General features: G+C 42.1%; 1 protein-coding gene across 8 annotated transcripts in view; it reads left to right on the plus strand.

Annotated features, from left to right (window-relative positions):
- The first annotated feature begins 379 nt into the window (after positions 1–379).
- CLOCK (clock circadian regulator) overlaps positions 380–17,073 on the plus strand; it is a 114,653-nt gene continuing 97,959 nt past the window's right edge. For 2 of the 8 annotated variants that reach the window (XM_065598033.1, XM_065598030.1), the window contains exon 1: positions 401–539. The gene's annotated coding sequence lies outside the window, so the exon portion shown is untranslated. Of the gene's footprint in view, positions 545–17,073 lie in introns of all 8 variants that reach the window. The other 6 variants (XM_024101604.3, XM_024101597.3, XM_024101603.3 and 3 more) reach the window with 6 other exon arrangements.

Consider the following 17,073-nt stretch of genomic DNA (forward strand, 5'->3'; position numbering starts at 1 on the left):
ATGTAACTGCTTTGGGACCCGTTCGGGCGCTCCCCACCCGCGAAGGCGCAGGGGTGAGCCCGCAGCCGCTGCCTCTGTAGCCGCGCCGGCCCGCTCAGCCCGGCGGAAAGGCGCCATTTTCTCCTCACAGAGCCACCCGCGTCTGTACCGGGGTGATCTGAGGTCAGGGAGCCCGGGTCCCGCCGCGCAGCCTGCGAGCGCGTACGTAGCTGCTCTCCGCGCCGCAGCTGGGAGGCACTACTGGAAAGGAAGCACAAGCCGCGGTGGGAGGCTGCGCATGTCCCTTAGCGGCCAAGGCAAATCACGGGCTCAGCCGCGGCTGCCTGGCGCACGCGCACTGGCGCGGGGCTTAGCCAGTCTGGTAGCTGCTGTTGCCGGTAGGCTCTGGCGGCGCATGCGCAGTGCTGGCGGTGAGGGAATCACAGGCCTGGCTGCTGCTGGAGGAGGATCTGGGCTGTCGGTGGGTTTGGGACTAAGCGCAGGAAGCGGCTTCGCACACTGCGAGGAGCCCCGGGTGGCCAGGCGGCGTGGGGAGCCGGGTAAGGTGCGCGCTGCAAGGACAGGCGGGGCGGCTGTGGCCGGGCGGGGTCCCCCAGATCCCGGGCGGGGGATTGGGGAGCCATTAAAGTTCGACAGTCCTGGCGGGGCTCCCGTCTCCAGGGCAGCGGCGGGGGGTGGGCTGGGCAGGGCAGGGGCTGCCCTTGGGGCCGGGGCTGGGGCTGCGGCTCCCGGCGGGGCAGGGCAGGGGCTGTTTCATAAGGGACCCGCTAGGCCTTGTGACCCACTTTACTCCTGTCACAACTCCCAGCACGTTTGGAGCCCTGCCCGGCTGGCCCGGCGCCCGGCCGGGCTGCGCCTGCTCTCGCCGCCCCTAGGGCGGGGGTGGGACCCTCAGAGCCGCCAGCTCCCCACCTGCCCGGGGCGCGGGTTGGAACTGGCGCTGCGGCGGGGACCCTGTTTGTTTTCTTTCTCGCGCCTGGAGCCGTAGGCGGCGTCTCGTCCGGTCTGTGCAGCCGGGAGCGGCGCTCCCCGCCCGCACTGCCCCCGCTGTCAGAGGGGCTCTCCCGGCTGCCCGAGCTGGTTGTGTGCCGCCTGGTCTGCGCCTCGCGGTTATCCTGCCGGCTCGGAGCCGAGCGTGTCCGCCGCAGCTATAGCGCCAGGAGCGGTCCTGTCTGCGGTACTGGGTGGGCAGTACAACCAGGCGGCGGGCTGCTGGCGGGGTGCTACCCCGTGGCCTGTTGTTGGCAGCGCGGGGTGTTCTTAGTGTCACTGTTAAATTGCAATGAAATTCAGTGGCGTGAGAAGTTACAGGACAACTGACGTTTGCAACTCGCTAATCCAGTCCTGGAAACCAATAGTCCTGCTGACCTGCGGGAAGGTTTATAAACTTAGACACGTCCCTTTCATGGGGCCCCAAGGCTTCCACTTGCCTGGATCAGCTTGCAGGATCTATCTCTAAATCCCAAAATGATTCACATCATTAGTAATTATAATAGTTAATGCTTGTACAGCGATTTCAGTATAGAAATAGTTGCTTAAATCCTGTTATAGAAAAGAGACTGAAGTTAAGGGTACAGTTAAAAATTTGATGCATGAATACATTTTACTTTTGTTTTTCTGTTTTACTGTAACACTTTTTCAGCATGGTGTCTAAGCAGTGTTTATTAATAACACCTTAAATTATTAAAAGTGAAGATTTTACAAATATATTCCCCAGTCCTGTTGTCACTTATGTACATGCTTAACTTCAAGCATGGAAGTAGCCTATCTGATTTTAGTAGAATGGCATGCATACATACAATTAAGCATGTGCATTGTAGGATTGGGATCCTAATTTACTTGGCATTCTTTTTGTGTTTCTCTCAACCTGGAAATTGAAACTCAGGGAAGTTTATAGTCAGTTTAATTTTCAGGTTCTCATTGTTCCCTTATTGGAGTTTTAAAAACAGTAATGAGAATGTTTGTTTAAAAGCTATTTTGATTGGAGGTTTTTGTTTAATAGCTGAAACATTTTGTTTTTCTGAGGTCTCTTAGCATTATGGAGATTCCAAGAAAAATAACCTGTGTGTCTCAAATATATTTATTTTTGTAATACCAGGTGTCCTTGTTAAAGTGTGACTATTGTGCATCTTGGAGTTGGTCTTAAACTGTTGAGAAACTTGTTGAAAGAGAAACAATCATGCACCCTAGTAGTGCAATATTTTCCTGAAAAAAATACTTTGCATTATTACAGAATAGCATGAACAAAAAAATTAATTTTCAGGCTTAAAATTTTAACAGCCAGGCTCAAATATTATACAGCTGCTTCTCACTTATTGCTTGTTTCAATTTCTTTACATCTTCACGTAAAGAAGGATGAATGTTTTCTTTGAACTCTTTCATTTTATGCGTATTTGTGTTTTACTTTTTGTAAATTGTTTTGTTTACATTTTTAGGACTACTTAAATTAGCCACCAGAAGGAGTTTAACATATAATTTAAGATTGTCAAAGAGTGGTTATTTGGCCATGTAGTTGTAGGCTGATCTCCCTGTGAAGTCCCTCATTGAGGTCAGTGGGGCTTCATACCAGGGTCCACCTGTGAATGACAAGTTACAGGTAGAACTAAATGGGAGGGAGGTTCCTTTGCTAATAGGCGATTACTGTAGTTATAATGATTGAGGCCCCAGGGGCTGTGAGGATCTTCAAGTTTCTTCTGATCTGGCTGCCCTCTCTAAATGTTGAGTGTTTATTTTTGGATTGTTTAAACAGATTCTTCTTCTTGATTGTATGGCACTAATATATATTTTTCTCTCCACGATCTTTTCCATTTTGTTTTTTCACATATTTAAGTCCCCTTTTTGCCCCCTCCTGTTACCTCCCATGCTGGAAATTTCCTTCCCATTCCTTTAGAATATGTACTGGGAAGCAACACTCTGCCCCTGGGTTATATAACTTTTGCTGCTTTGATATTCTAGAACTGTATGTGGCTCAGGAAAATTTGCAACTTCTCATTTATTCGCAAAGTGACTTTATATTTCATCTGGTATATTTTAACAAGGATGGTTCTGATAATTAAATATGTCTCCTGCAATATAAAGGGTTTTAATAATACAAAGAAAAAAGTATACTCAGTGCTTTAAAAAAAAAAAATGTTGACATTGCCATGTTCCAGGAAACACCTTTGACAGAATTTGAAGCTTGTAATCTGAATAGAGATTGCGTATGCCTCTCAATTTCTAGTTGCTTTAATTCTTAAGCGAGGAGCATTGGTATACTAATACATAAAATGTTGAATTTTAATATTCTGAGCACAGCATCTGACATTGAGGGCAGATTTACTATCCTCAAGGCTGAAATTGACAATTCTAAAATCGTTTGCCAATAGGTACTAGGCAACCTGGGATGACCCAGTTTTGTCGTAATTTTTTTATGAGTATAAATTACATGGGCCACCATCCTGTTATAGCTGGAGCCTTTAACAAAACTCTAGACCAGCCCTTGATAAATCTTCTCCCTCTCCATATAAAAACATGAATACTCATGTATTTCATATATACATAGAAGATTTAGGCTTAAAAAAATGTGTGGAGATTGGGTAATGTTATGACCAGGGTCTATATCTTTTTTCTGCAGCTCATTCAATGTATTCAAGATTGGACTGTTGCTTAGTGTCACAAAACTTGATCAATTCTGTCACTGATTATGCCATTGGTACTATTGTTATATCTGACCATGCTCCTATATATATATATATATATATGTCTTTTAGGCCCCCAGGGTATGCACCCCTGACTAAAATGTGAAGATTAAATACCTCTCTGCTGTTTGATACATCATTTGTTAACTCTGTCCAGCAAGAGTTGGAACTTTTCTTTAAAACAAATGCCTCCATCACTTCATCAGTCGTCACACTTTGGGAAGCCTTTAAAACCTTCATCAAAGGCCATATAATCTTTTATACCACATTTAAAAAGAAACACAGAGAACATAGAATTGATACCCTTGTGAAGGAAATTAAGGCCTTGGATGTAGACTGTGCTTTTAATTCCTCCCCAGAGAAACTCTGAATTCTCATCCATTTAAAATATGAAATCAATAAGCTTCTGTCTCAAAAGGCTGAGTTTGCTTTATTCTTTTTGAAACAAAACTACTGGGAATCTGGCGAGAGAGACAGCCTCAAGCAAAAGGCTAACAGAAATAAGATTGCTACTATCGCAAATAGCAGCAATAAATTATATACAACAGTCAGATATTAATAAACAGTTTCAACAATTTTATTCAAAACTATATTTAGCTGAAGAGGGAATCACTAAAGATGCCCTAGATAACTTTTTTAGTGGATTGTCTCTGCCACAAATCTCTGACTCTGATGGAACTTTTAGATGCCCGTTTAGAAATCACACAACTGACTCAGGGTATAAAAATATGATGGTCAGAAAGACTCCTGGTACAGATGGGTTCCCAGCTGAATTTACAAAAAGTTCTCTGAAACTTTAACACCTAGGTTACTGAATATGTCCAATGAGACCAAGAATTCTGCCTACTCTATGAGAAGCTGTAATTTCAGTTGTTCCTAAACCTGGGACAGACCTTGAACTATGTAGTAATTACAAGACAATTTTTTAAAGCAATTGTGATGCTAAGATTTTAGCTAAAGCTCTTGCTATGTGATTGGACGAAGTTCTCTCTCACATTCTACACACAAATCCGGTAGGCTTTCTTCATAATAGACATGGCTCAGATAACTTGTGTCAACTGATATTATTGCCACTTCGAAAAATTCTAAAGAACTCTTAGCTGTCATTTCTTTAGATGCTGTAAAGGTCTTAGTCCCAGGCTATGCGGGCAATTTTTTTGTGTGTTAACAAAATTTGGATTTGGTAAACAATATATTGCTTGGATTAAGCTCTTATACTTTAACCTGACTTCCAGGGTGGTTATCAATGGTATTATTTACACCCCATTTTCATTACAGAGAGATAAGAGACAGGGCTGCCCGCTTTCTCCTCTTCTGTTTGATTTAGCTCTAGAACCTTTAGCCTTTGCCAAATGAACAAATAAACATTCATAGTATCATGGTGGCCCAAACGGAGAATAAAATTGTGTTCTATGCAGATGATTTTATATTTGTATATGTGTTCCAGGTTACCATTCCTAACCTTCTAACTACTGGTAATAAGTTTGGACACCTCTCAGGATATAAAATTAATTGGGATAAATCAGAAATCTTAGACATTAACAATATACCCACAAAGGCCTGTTCTCAAATTGGGACTTTCAGTGGCAATCCTCTTATCTGAAATATTTAGGAATACTGATTCACAAAAATATTCAGGGCATCCCTAAGATAAATATAGAATCAATTGTTGCCCAAGTGGCTAACCATTTGGGGAGATGGAGTTTAATGCTCAATTTGTCAGGTAAAACTAATATACTGTTCTTCCCAGAATTTTTTATGTCCTGAGCAGTCTGTCTATTTCTATTCCTCAAATTCATTTTAAGAAAGTCAATAATATTTTCTCAGGATTTCTTTGGGTACAGGTAAGAAATCTAGACTGGCTCTGCACAAATTACAGCTCCCCCAATAATCCCAGTTTGAAAAATTATCATCTCTCCTTTTTGTTAAGCCAGGCATCTCTGTGTATGTTACATATGACCACGCAGACTCCACCCTGGGTTCAGATTGAATGAGAATTGGTATATCCCAGAGGTGGGCAAACTATGGCTTGCAGGCCACATCCGGCCTGCAGGACTCTCCTGGCCTGGGAGGCTAGCCCCCGACCCCTCCCCCGCAGCCTCAGCTCACTGCGCTGCCGGCGCAATGCTCTGGGCGGCGGGGCTGCGAGCTCTTGCCAGGTCGCGCAGCTGCAGAGCCGCGGCCTGACCCAGTGCTCTGCGCTGCACGATGGCATGGCTGGCTCCAGCTGGGTGGCGCGGCTGCCTGTCCTGGTGCTCTGGGTGGCACGGCTGTAGTGCTGCCAGACACCGGTGCTCCAGGCAGCACAGTAAGGGGCAGGGAGTGGGGGGATTGAATAGAGGGCAGGGGAGTTTGGGGTGGTGGTCAGGGGGCAGGGGTGTGGATAGGGAACGAGGCGGTCAGAAGGCAGGGAACAGGTGGATTGGATGGGGCAGAGGTCCGGGGGGGGCCGGATAGGCGGCGGGGGCCGGACCACGCCTGGCTGTTTGTGCCTCCCCTAACCGACCCTCCATACAATTTCGGAAACCCAGTGTGGCCCTCAGGCCAAAAAGTTAGCCCGCCCCTGGTATATCCTCTACCCTTTTCAGACATTGTCGGATTATTATAGATTTGATAGCTCCAGAGCTCCCCCAGTGATGGCTGTCATATAAGCTTGGTCAAACTTGGCTAAAAAGTTCTGCTTCCCTCCGTTCTTCCTTGTAGAAGTGGTCATATGGAACAATCCTGTTCTTAAAATCAGTAGCAAAACCTTGATCTGGAGGGATTGGATGGACAGAGGAATTATGACTGTCACAGATAATTGACAATGATAAATTTAAACCATTTTTGTAGATCTTCAATAACAGTTTGCAGAGTGCAGGAAATATCTCCAGTTAAAGTGTTTACTTATTAGTGTATTTAGACCAGATGGATTGGGAGCTCCAGATCATATATTATTTTGGAGGAAACTTCCTGGAGTTACTCAGCCAGTATCCTCTTATGATATTCTGGCCCAAAAAACTCTGCCAAAATTGATAATTTGAGAGTTGCTTGTACAGTAACTCCTCACTTAACGTTGTAGTTATGTTCCTGAAAAATGCGACTTTAAGCAAAACTATGTTAAGTGAATCCAATTTGCCCATAAGAATTAACTTAAATGAGGGGGTTAGGTTCCAGGGAATTTTTTTTTCACCAGACAAAAGACTATATATCTATATACACACACACACACACACACACTATAAGTTTTAAACAAACAATTTAATATTGGTACACAGTGATGATTATTGTGAAGCTTGGTTGAGGTAGAGGAGTCAGAGGGTGGGATATTTTCCAGGGAATGCCTTACTGCTAAATGATGAACTAGCAATTGGCTGAGCTCTCAAGTGTTAACTCTCTCAGTCTACAAGGCAGCAGGAATGGAGGGAGGGGAGAGAACATCGCAGACAAAGACACACACTGTGTGTGTGAGAGACAGAGATGTGCATTTCCCCTTTAAAAACACTTCCTTGTTAATTAGATCAGCTTGCTGAGACCGCAGCTGCTGCTGCCAGCAAGCTCCCTCTGTCCTGAGACTGTTGTGTGTCCCCCCTGCTCTATGGAAGATGGGGTAAGCGGGGTGCAGGAGCAGGGGGGAGGGAGGACACCCTGACTTTGTGCGCTACCCTCACCTGCAGGCACCGCCCCCACCGCTCCCATTGGCTGGGAATGGGGAACTGCGGCCAATGGGAGCTTCGGAGGAAGTACCCACAGGCGAGGGCAGCGCGCGAAGCCCTCTGTCCCCCCTGCCACAGGGATGTGGTACTGGCCGCTTCTGGGTGTGGCATGAGGCCAGGGCAGGCAGGGAGCCTGTGTTAGCCCCACTGTGCGCCGCTGCCACCCTGGAGCTGCTCCTGGTAAGCGGCGCTGGGCCGGAGCCCACACTCCGAACCTCTCCTGCACCCTGCCCCCCCCATCCCCCTGCCCTGAACCCCCGCCACACCCCAGCCCCCTGCTCTGAGCCCCCTGCCGCACCCTCCCACACTCCAACCCCCTGCCCTGAGCCCCCTCCTGCATGCCACACCCCATCCTGCACCCCAACTCACTGCCCTGAGCCCTCTCGTACACCCTGCACTTCTGCAACCCAGCCCCTTGTCTTGAGCCCCTTCCTGCACACTGCACCCCCTCCCACACCCCAACCCCCTGCCCCAGCCCTACATTCTTGGCCCTGCATGCAATTTCCCCACCCAGATGTGGCCCTTGGGCCAAAAAGTTTGTCCACCCCTGGGCTAAAGCATGCAAACATATGCACAAATGAGTTGCAATTTAAATCCTGCGAGGGATGAGTTGTTTGTCAATCTGTCAATTCAAAATGTCTTTCAGGCAGAGGCAGATTGTTTTCTTCTGGGGCCCTAGGCCAGTCTCCGCACCCCTCCCCTGGTGCTCCTGCCAGGGAGCAGGGTTTGAGCACGGGGCTTGTGCTGCTCTGCTCACCCAGCACTCCTACTGAGAGTGGGTGCGGGGTGTGGGGTCTTCCCCCACTCCCCAGCAGGAGCGCCGGATGGGTGGAGCGGGGCAAGCCCCTACACTCCAAACCTGCTCCCCAGCAGGAGCACTGGGCAGGTGGAGTGGGCCGGTGTGCAGGTGCAGGGGTGCCCATTGGCATGGGCCCCGTTGGCCCAGTGGCTAATTCGCCACTGCTTTCAGGGTGGAACTATGAGGTAGACCCTGGGGAATCTCTGGCTTCAGTTTGGAGTCTCTGACCCCGTAAGAGTTGAAACAGCAAAGAAATGGAAAAGTTTCCTGTGTCTGTTTTATTTTTTTTATTCAGCCTTCAAGTCCATAGGCCGAGCTTCCTTTCACACAGCTTTTCCAAAGTGTGGTGGGGCCATTACCCAATCCTTTGTACCGCAGTCTTCCTTGATGACCCATCTCATTTTGATAGTTCTTCTGGACGACAATACTCTTCCCACCTGGGTTTACAAGTTTAGAGCAAACATTTTCAAAATTATAAAGCAAAATTTGCATATTTCCTTAGCATGGACTACAGACATTACAAATAGGATTAATGCATGCAGCAACTTATAAACATTCGATAGTCAAAACAGTAAATACATTCTTATAAGGTTAATATATATTTTGAGCAATACTAAGGCCATGTTTACACCAGTGAGCTTACAGCAGCACAACTGTTCTGATGGAGCTGCGCCGCTGTAAGATCTCTTGTGTAGCTCTCCCGTTGACATAATAAAACCACCTCAATGAGAAGCTCTCTTGCCAACATAGCGCTGTGCACACTACCACTTATGCTGGCGAAACTTATGTCACTCGGAGTATATTTTTTCATACCCCTGAGTGACATAACTTTTGCTGACATAAGTGGTAGTGTAGACATGGCCTAACACACACATAAGTGAACTGGTCTGGTCTCTAGTTATGAGTCTGTCAGTTCTTAGCTAATGCCTGTAGCCTTGGCGAGCTGGCATCTGGCCTGCCAGTGTCGCAGTAGCCACATGCTGCCAATGAGCTTTTCACCACTGTGGCACTGAAAGCCCTCTTAGTTTGGGAGAGCTATGCCTGTGTTCTTCCATTAGTCATCTTGTGTTTGGCACATCAAGGGTGAATCTGTCTTGCCTCGAGGTTCGTGGTGGTGTTCTGCCTTGAATTGAAAACTTGTGTATTAATAGGACATTTAAGAAAAACCATACGGTGATATTGCTGGGCAGAAGCAGAATTGCATAATTGTTTCATTTACATTAAATAGTGTCATATGACTTTTCCATGATAAAAGTATCTGGAAGATCTTAGGAGATGGATTAAAAAAATAAATCAGGCTATTGCTTCAGTGTGTTTAAAATGTGAAGTTTAATACCCAAATGGACATTTAGAGAGCTTGGAGACAGTAAAAGTTATACCCAAGCCCTTCAACTATCCCTAACCTTGTGGTGATACAGTACCATATTTCAGAGTAAAATAGCACTCTTATCTCTTGCTTTGGGTTTAAAATATTTTGCAGCAGAAAAGTATAAAAGGTTTCTTTCACCAGTGTCAATTCAATAGTTATGATTTCTAGGCTTTACTGAATGTTTTATAGTTTCCTGGTTGGTTGGTGATTCATATTTCTTTTGGCTAGGCAAAGTTTATTTGCTTTCTATTATTTTATTTCCATAGTAAGTCAGATTGGTCGGGTAATAAAAATTATGCTCCTTAATTTTCAGTCTGAAGATCTGTAGTTTAGTTGCCTATGTGGTATTTTTAACTAGATATGAAAAAATAATATTATTGATTCATTTTTCATATTCAAATTTTGCATCTGGATAAAGACAAATTCATCTTACTAGTATGTAATCCGCATGACCATTAAATTGTTCAGCAAGTATGTGTTAAAGATTTTAAAACGCTAATTTGGCCTAATTGCAGTTGCTTGTGGTTGCACAGTATAATTTAAACAAAAGTAAGTATTTTAATCTTATATCAGATTCACATTGTGAACATAATTTTTTTTTAACCTGCTCAGTGTTCTCCAGATGTGTAAAAATAGTCTGTTATATGGAGTAAAACTACGTTTTCTGAACGTGTGATGCAGATGTACTGAGTTTTATATTCTACAAGTGGATTTACCTGCAGTATGTGGATTGCATTTGTAATGTTAAGGTCTGAATTTTCCAAGAGTCCTCTGTTCAGCTTTTAACTTTGCACCTGAAATCTTGTGCCCACAGTTAGTCGTAGGAACAAATGTTTACGTTTTTAAATTCCCAAATACTTTATTTGATTGACAGATGCAAATGTTTTTTGTGCCAGCAAATCGACTTCTAAATTCTAATGCTTGTCTTCACAATTTATGTGCCTATAATATTATACCATCATTTGACAGTAGGTAATAACTGGAAGACTTTTTTGGGGTAAAACCTCTAATCTTGCATATAAATTAATTTGTTTTTCTTCTTCAGGGTATTGTTTTTCTTGGAGTTTGAAACACACTTTTGTTTTCAAGTAACTTCACCATCTTTTAATAGGGATCAGGTTTATATATCTATATGTCTCTCTCTATATAAAATATTTGGAAAGGTAACTATTTGTTCCTTATTTTTGTGAACTCTCCCTTTTTTCCTGCACCAGAGCCATATATTCTACTTGATGTTTGAGGCAGATAACAGATTTTACAAAACTGTAGTATAATTATGTAAACTGTTGATGATGATTGTAGTAATGAAAAGAGCATTTTCCATAAATATGAAGTCCTGAGTACTGTAGAGTTCCTATGTATTTAGTATTATGTAGCAGCAACAAAATTATTTTGATTCTGAGTACTTCAACAACTTCAGCATTACAAGTTTTGGACTCTTTCCGTTCCAACCCACATATTTAGAATTCAGATCTTTTGTGATTTTTCCCTATCCAGTCTCAATATGCTGATGAACAAAATTGAAATTAGAAAATCAATTTCAATATTATTTATTAAAGTACATACTTAAATGTAAAAATTAAAAGCTATAGTATGTAGGTCATACAATATGAGATTCTATTAATAAGAGGTTTTTGTTCGAAAGGAGAGGAGAGGTCAAGGCTTGTGGATTTGTATATACAGTGAGCACACTCTACGTGTATGGAAAAAAAGGTAGCTATGCTTATGTAATTGTTCTAAATATCATTTTTAGAACCTATAAGTGATTTCATGGGCAGCATAGGTCATGATTTAATAACCATTTATTTTTTGGAGTAGGTAAGATCACATTAGCTTTTAAGAGAGCCTATTGCAAGAGAGGACAAAATCAGTATAATAAACTGTTAGTACAGCCCAATAAAGCCAGTACTGGAGTAAGATTTATTTGTTAAAAATATTAGTACAAATAGATCCATGTGGGTGTATGTCCTCTGACATGCATCCCTTTGTAGAACTAGGCCATTGAAGAGTCAGTTTGGGGTAAACTATGTGCGACGTCTTTTAATATGCACTGTTTTGTCTTATGATACTTTTCAGACCGAAAATACATGATTGCTATTCCCTGCTAAAAGAAGTTTATGGTCTAAAACGCTGCTCCTGCAAGCATTCATTCTGGTAGTTTTGTTACAGAAGTAATGCCATTGACTTCAATGGGACTATTTACTTGAATAAAATTGCTTGTGTGTGTTTGCAGGATTGGACATAAATTTGGCTTTACGCAAAGGTGACAGGCAACTGGTAGAGTTGGGGTAAGGACAGGACAAAGGCTATAACAATTTGATTGGGGTTGCTTTTACTGTTATCATCTTGGTTCTTAATATATTTCTGTTAAAATTATTGAAATATTTAATTGTCCCTATTTGTTATTACAAACAAGGGAAAGAGGAAGACTTGGACAGGAGCAAAGAGGTAAGAAGAAAGGAATAGTGAGGAGTGGTGGGAAGAGAAGTGGTAAGGAACAGTGCATAGGTCAGGGCCAGAAGAGCAGGATGCATAGTGATAGTGGATTGGTAGCTCATAGAAAACGAAAGTGAGGATGTACTGTGATATAAAGAAAAAGTAAATTTAAAGTTGGCAGAGCTAGTAAAAATGGCAACAGTAAGTTGATTTTGTCAGAATAAGACAAAATGCAGTAAAAATAGTGGCACTAATATATTAGATTGGCTGAGTGTATTGGAATGGAAGCAGTGGATCAAATAAAGACCAGTTAAAGGTTAAAACCCATAAAATGTGTAACTTAAATCACATGACCTGTGACTTCAGTTAAATGGAAAATCACATCTCCAATAAAAAAAATAAAAAATGCAAGAAATTAACTTTTAATAGGTGATTAAAAGTAGATCATCATCATGCAATCCACAATGTATGAAAATGATACAAGTGATACCTTTGATCCAGTATTGCATTTATAATGGTCGCAATCCAAAAATAAAATTGGGAATAGGACGCTTGAGGTTAGTTACATTAATATAGCAAGTTACTCTCAATTTATACTTACTCCATTACTGAAATTAATTTTGTGGTTTTCTTTAGAAATCATAAAGAATGTGCACACATTCTTTAAGATCTCTATATAATGCGTGTTTATACATTTATCTTTGCCCTCTGTGATCTTTTAAAAAAAATTTCAGGGAATTCTCATAAACTTTTTCTTTCTGTGGTCAGATGTGACAGACACATGTTGCAGGTCAACCTCTAATATGTATTCACGACTCTTGTGTATCTTATCCTTAGTATTTCAAAGGAAGTGCTGGGTCTCTGAGAATGTGAATCAGCTCAGCAGTTTATGGGATGCTTCTGGGATCTGAGTGGGACTGGCTGCAATTGCATGAGCTACCTTGTGATATTTTTGGCAGTTGTGACTTACAGATTGAGAACTGCTGTTGATTCATGTAGGGTGTCAAATGTGTTACTATTGCTAATACTTTCTAGGCTACTATGAGAAAGCTTTGAGTTTCAGGTAGACTAAAATGGATGATTGGAATGTTGTAAAAATAAGGGTTTTATTTCTATTTGGAGGGAAAATGGTGGGAAATTTTTAGTTGGGAAATTAATTTTTTTTGGTTACCAATCCAATTTGCCTAAAAACTTGAACATTTTTGTCCTTATGCTGAGCTATTAATTCCTCTTTTTTTTCCCCCTCCCTTTGTTCTCATTCATTTGTTTGAGTGCATCCACCCTCTGCCCACGCATATTCCCAATATCACTTTCCTGTACAAGTGTCACGTTATTCTATACTTGTTTCTTTTTTCTTCTCTTTTCTTTGTCATCTTCTTTCTCCTCCTTCTAAGTTCCTTGTGCATCTACCCATATTTCCCTCCTCCCTTCCTAGTTCACAATACTATAACTCAAAACACTTCTTTTTGAACAGACTATTTTCTACTCTTGTTGCTTCAGATGCCAGAAAAGGCAAAATGATCAATGCTACTTTCAATAAGTGCCCTGATGGCAAAAGTGTATTCTGTTACTCAGCGTTTTTATTTACCAAGAGCAGTCTTTTGTGCAACTTGTTTTAATTATACCTAACGTATCTTAACATGAAGTTCTATTACTAGTTCTAACTTTATTACTATTGTTCAGTACATCCAGCTATATTAGTAAAGTACAGTATTATGTATGTTAACCAAAACTGTTCTTCTTTGAAGTAATTAAACAAGCATACAGAATTCTCCAGAAATGTAGTGATTTTTAGTTAAATGTGCAAGGAGCAAAACTGTTTCCTTTAGTTCTTTTAATAAATTGCAGTTTTTGTGGGTAAAGAGGATATCTACTGTGTAAACAAATATCTTATGCTTGCTTAAACCATCTGCCCTGTGCTGTAAGCTGTTATTGGAGCAGCTGTGTAATGGGAGGTAGAAAGGGTTAGAAGATATATCATAGAATATATGATATATCTCCATTCTCCAGAATGGAGAATTGTGGAATATGTGAAAAACTCTTCTGGGTCACTGCTAAGAGAGGCTAAGCATCTGTGCTTGAATAGTTATGATGGGGCAGCAGGAGAAGAGGTTTCGCTTATTGGGTTGTTTTCTTAATTTTAAAAATAAAGTGTACTCTAGGCAAACTCAAAGGACTTCAGAAGTGATCTGTAGAGATTAGCATTTTTGAAGCCGTGAATAAAATTGCCGTAGGTTTATATAAAACCTTTTTAAAGGTCTGAGTTATGTGTAGGTGTAAATACAATTAATAAACTTGAGCTGCAGTATTACCAATAATAAACAAGAAATAAGCAGTAACCAGAAGGTAATAATTATTAAGTATTCACTAAGCTTTTGAGGCTTTGGGAGCTCAGAACCAGCAACATAATGTGATTAATTGCATTCTTCAATAAGATTCTCATTAAATGAAGTGGATTAATTTAAAAAAAAATTGCTTCACTGGTCTTCCTTCTGCTCTTTGTTAAGCTCTTGCAACAAACCAGAGGAGCTTATGACTTCCAGCAGGGGTTTCAGAAAATCTTGTTGGCATCACTGCATCACTTGTACTAGCTTCAGTTTTAAAGACTGCTTCTCTTTTGGAGTTTATTTCAGGTATTTTTGGCTGCAGGTTGAATACTGTAGAATAACAAGGTAAGATTGAAGTGTTGACTAAACTAATTTGCTAAATTAAATTATTTTAGAGCTAAAATATGCAAGTATAACAATGTTCCTAATAAAGTAGATAAAAGCAAGTCAGGGTTATCAGACTTCTCTAGTTGATAATTCTGGTAGAAGTTGAGTTCTAATTTACTAAGGCCCAGGCTACACTACAAACTTAGGTTAACTTAAGTTACCTTGCATTAACCTACCTATTCACGTGTCTGCACTCAGATGTGTTCCCGGATGACATAAGCATCCCGTTACTGAGGCACAATAAAATCACCTCCCCCAACAGTGTAGAGCCATAGAAACATAGAATATCAGGGTTGGAAGGGACCTCAGGAGGTCATCTAGTCCAACCCCCTGCTCAAAGCAGGACCAATCCCCACCTAAATCATCCCAGCCAGGGCTTAATCAAGCCTGACCTTAAAAACCTCTAAGGAAGGAGATTTCACCACCTCCCTAGGTAACCCATTCCATTGCTTCACCGCCCTCCTAGTGAAAAAGTTTTTTCCTAATATCCAACCTAAACCTCCCCCACTGCAACTTGAGACCATTACTCCTTGTTCTGTCATATAGATTCATAGACTCTAGGACTGGAAGGGACCTCGAGAGGTCATCGAGTCCAGTCCCCTGCCCTCATGGCGGGACCAAATACTGTCTAGACCATCCCTGATAGACATTTATCTAACCTACTCTTAAATATCTCCGGAGATGGAGATTCCACAACCTCCCTAGGCAGTTTGTTCCAATGTTTAACCACCCTGACAGTTAGGAACTTTTTCCTAATGTCCAACCTAAACCTCCCTTGCTGCAGTTTAAGCCCATTGCTTCTTGTTCTATTCGTAGAGGTTAAGATGAACAAGTTTTCTCCCACTTCCTTATGACACCCTTTTAGATACCTGAAAACTGCTATCATGTCCCCTCTCAGTCTTCTCCTTTCCAAACTAAACAAACCCAATTCTTTCAGCCTTCCTTCATAGGTCATGTTCTCTAGACCTTTAAACATTCTTGTTGCTCTTCTCTGGACCCTCTCCAATTTCTCCACATCTTTCTTGAAATGCGGTGCCCAGAACTGGACACAATACTCCAGCTGAGGCCTAACCAGCGCAGAGTAGAGCGGAAGAATGACTTCTTGTGTCTTGCTCACAACACACCTGTTAATGCATCCCAGTATCACGTTTGCTTTTTTTGCAACAGCATCACACTGTTGACTCATATTTAGCTTGTGGTCCACTATAACCCCTAGATCCCTTTCTGCCATACTCCTTCCTAGACAGTCTCTTCCCATTCTGTATGTGTGAAACTGATTGTTCCTTCCTAAGTGGAGAACTTTGCATTTGTCTTTGTTAAACTTCATCCTGTTTACCTCAGACCATTTCTCCAATTTGTCCAGATCATTTTGAATTTTGACCCTATCCTCCAAAGCAGATGCAATCCCTCCCAGTTTGGTATCATCTGCAAACTTAATAAGCATACTTTCTATGCCAATATCTAAGTCGTTGATGAAGATATTGAACAGAGACGGTCCCAAAACAGACCCCTGCGGAACCCCACTCGTTATACCTTTCCAGCAGGATTGGGAACCATTAATAACTACTCTGAGTACGGTTATCCAGCCAGTTATGCACCCACCTTATAGTAGCCCCATCTAAGTTGTATTTGCCTAGTTTATCAATAAGAATATCATGCGAGACCGTATCAAATGCCTTACTAAAGTCTAGGTATACCACATCCACCGCTTCTCTCTTATCCACAAGACTCGTTATCCTATCAAAGAAAGCTATCAGATTAGTTTGACATGATTTGTTCTTTACAAATCCATGCTGGCTATTCCCTATCACCGTACCACCTTCCAAGTGTTTGCAGATGATTTCCTTAATTACTTGCTCCATTATCTTCCCTGGCACGAATGTTAAACTCACTGGTCTGTAGTTTCCTGGGTTGTTTTTATTTCCCGTTTTGTAGATGGGCACTATGTTTGCCCTTTTCCAGTCTTCTGGAATCTCTCCTATCTCCCATGATTTTCCAAAGATAATAGCTAGAGGCTCAGATACCTCCTCTGTTAGCGCCTTGAGTATTCTAGGATGCATTTCATCAGACCCTGGTGACTTGCAGGCATCTAACTTTTCTAAGAGATTTTTAACTTGTTCTTTTTTTATTTTCTCTTCTAAACCTACCCCCTTCCCCTTAGCATTCACTATGTTAGGCATTCCTTCAGACTTCTCGGTGAAGATAGAAACAAAGAAGTCATTAAGCATCTCTGCCATTTCCAAGTTTCCTGTTACTGTTTCTCCCTGCTCACTGAGCAGTGGGCCTACCCTGTCTTTGGTCTTCCTCTTGCTTCTAATTTATTGATAAAAAGTCTTCTTGTTTCCCTTTATTCCCATAGCTAGTTTGAGCTCATTTTGTGCCT

Source organism: Chrysemys picta, chromosome 5, assembly GCF_011386835.1.
Source record: "Chrysemys picta bellii isolate R12L10 chromosome 5, ASM1138683v2, whole genome shotgun sequence".
In the NCBI taxonomy this organism is placed as follows: Eukaryota; Metazoa; Chordata; order Testudines; family Emydidae; genus Chrysemys; species Chrysemys picta.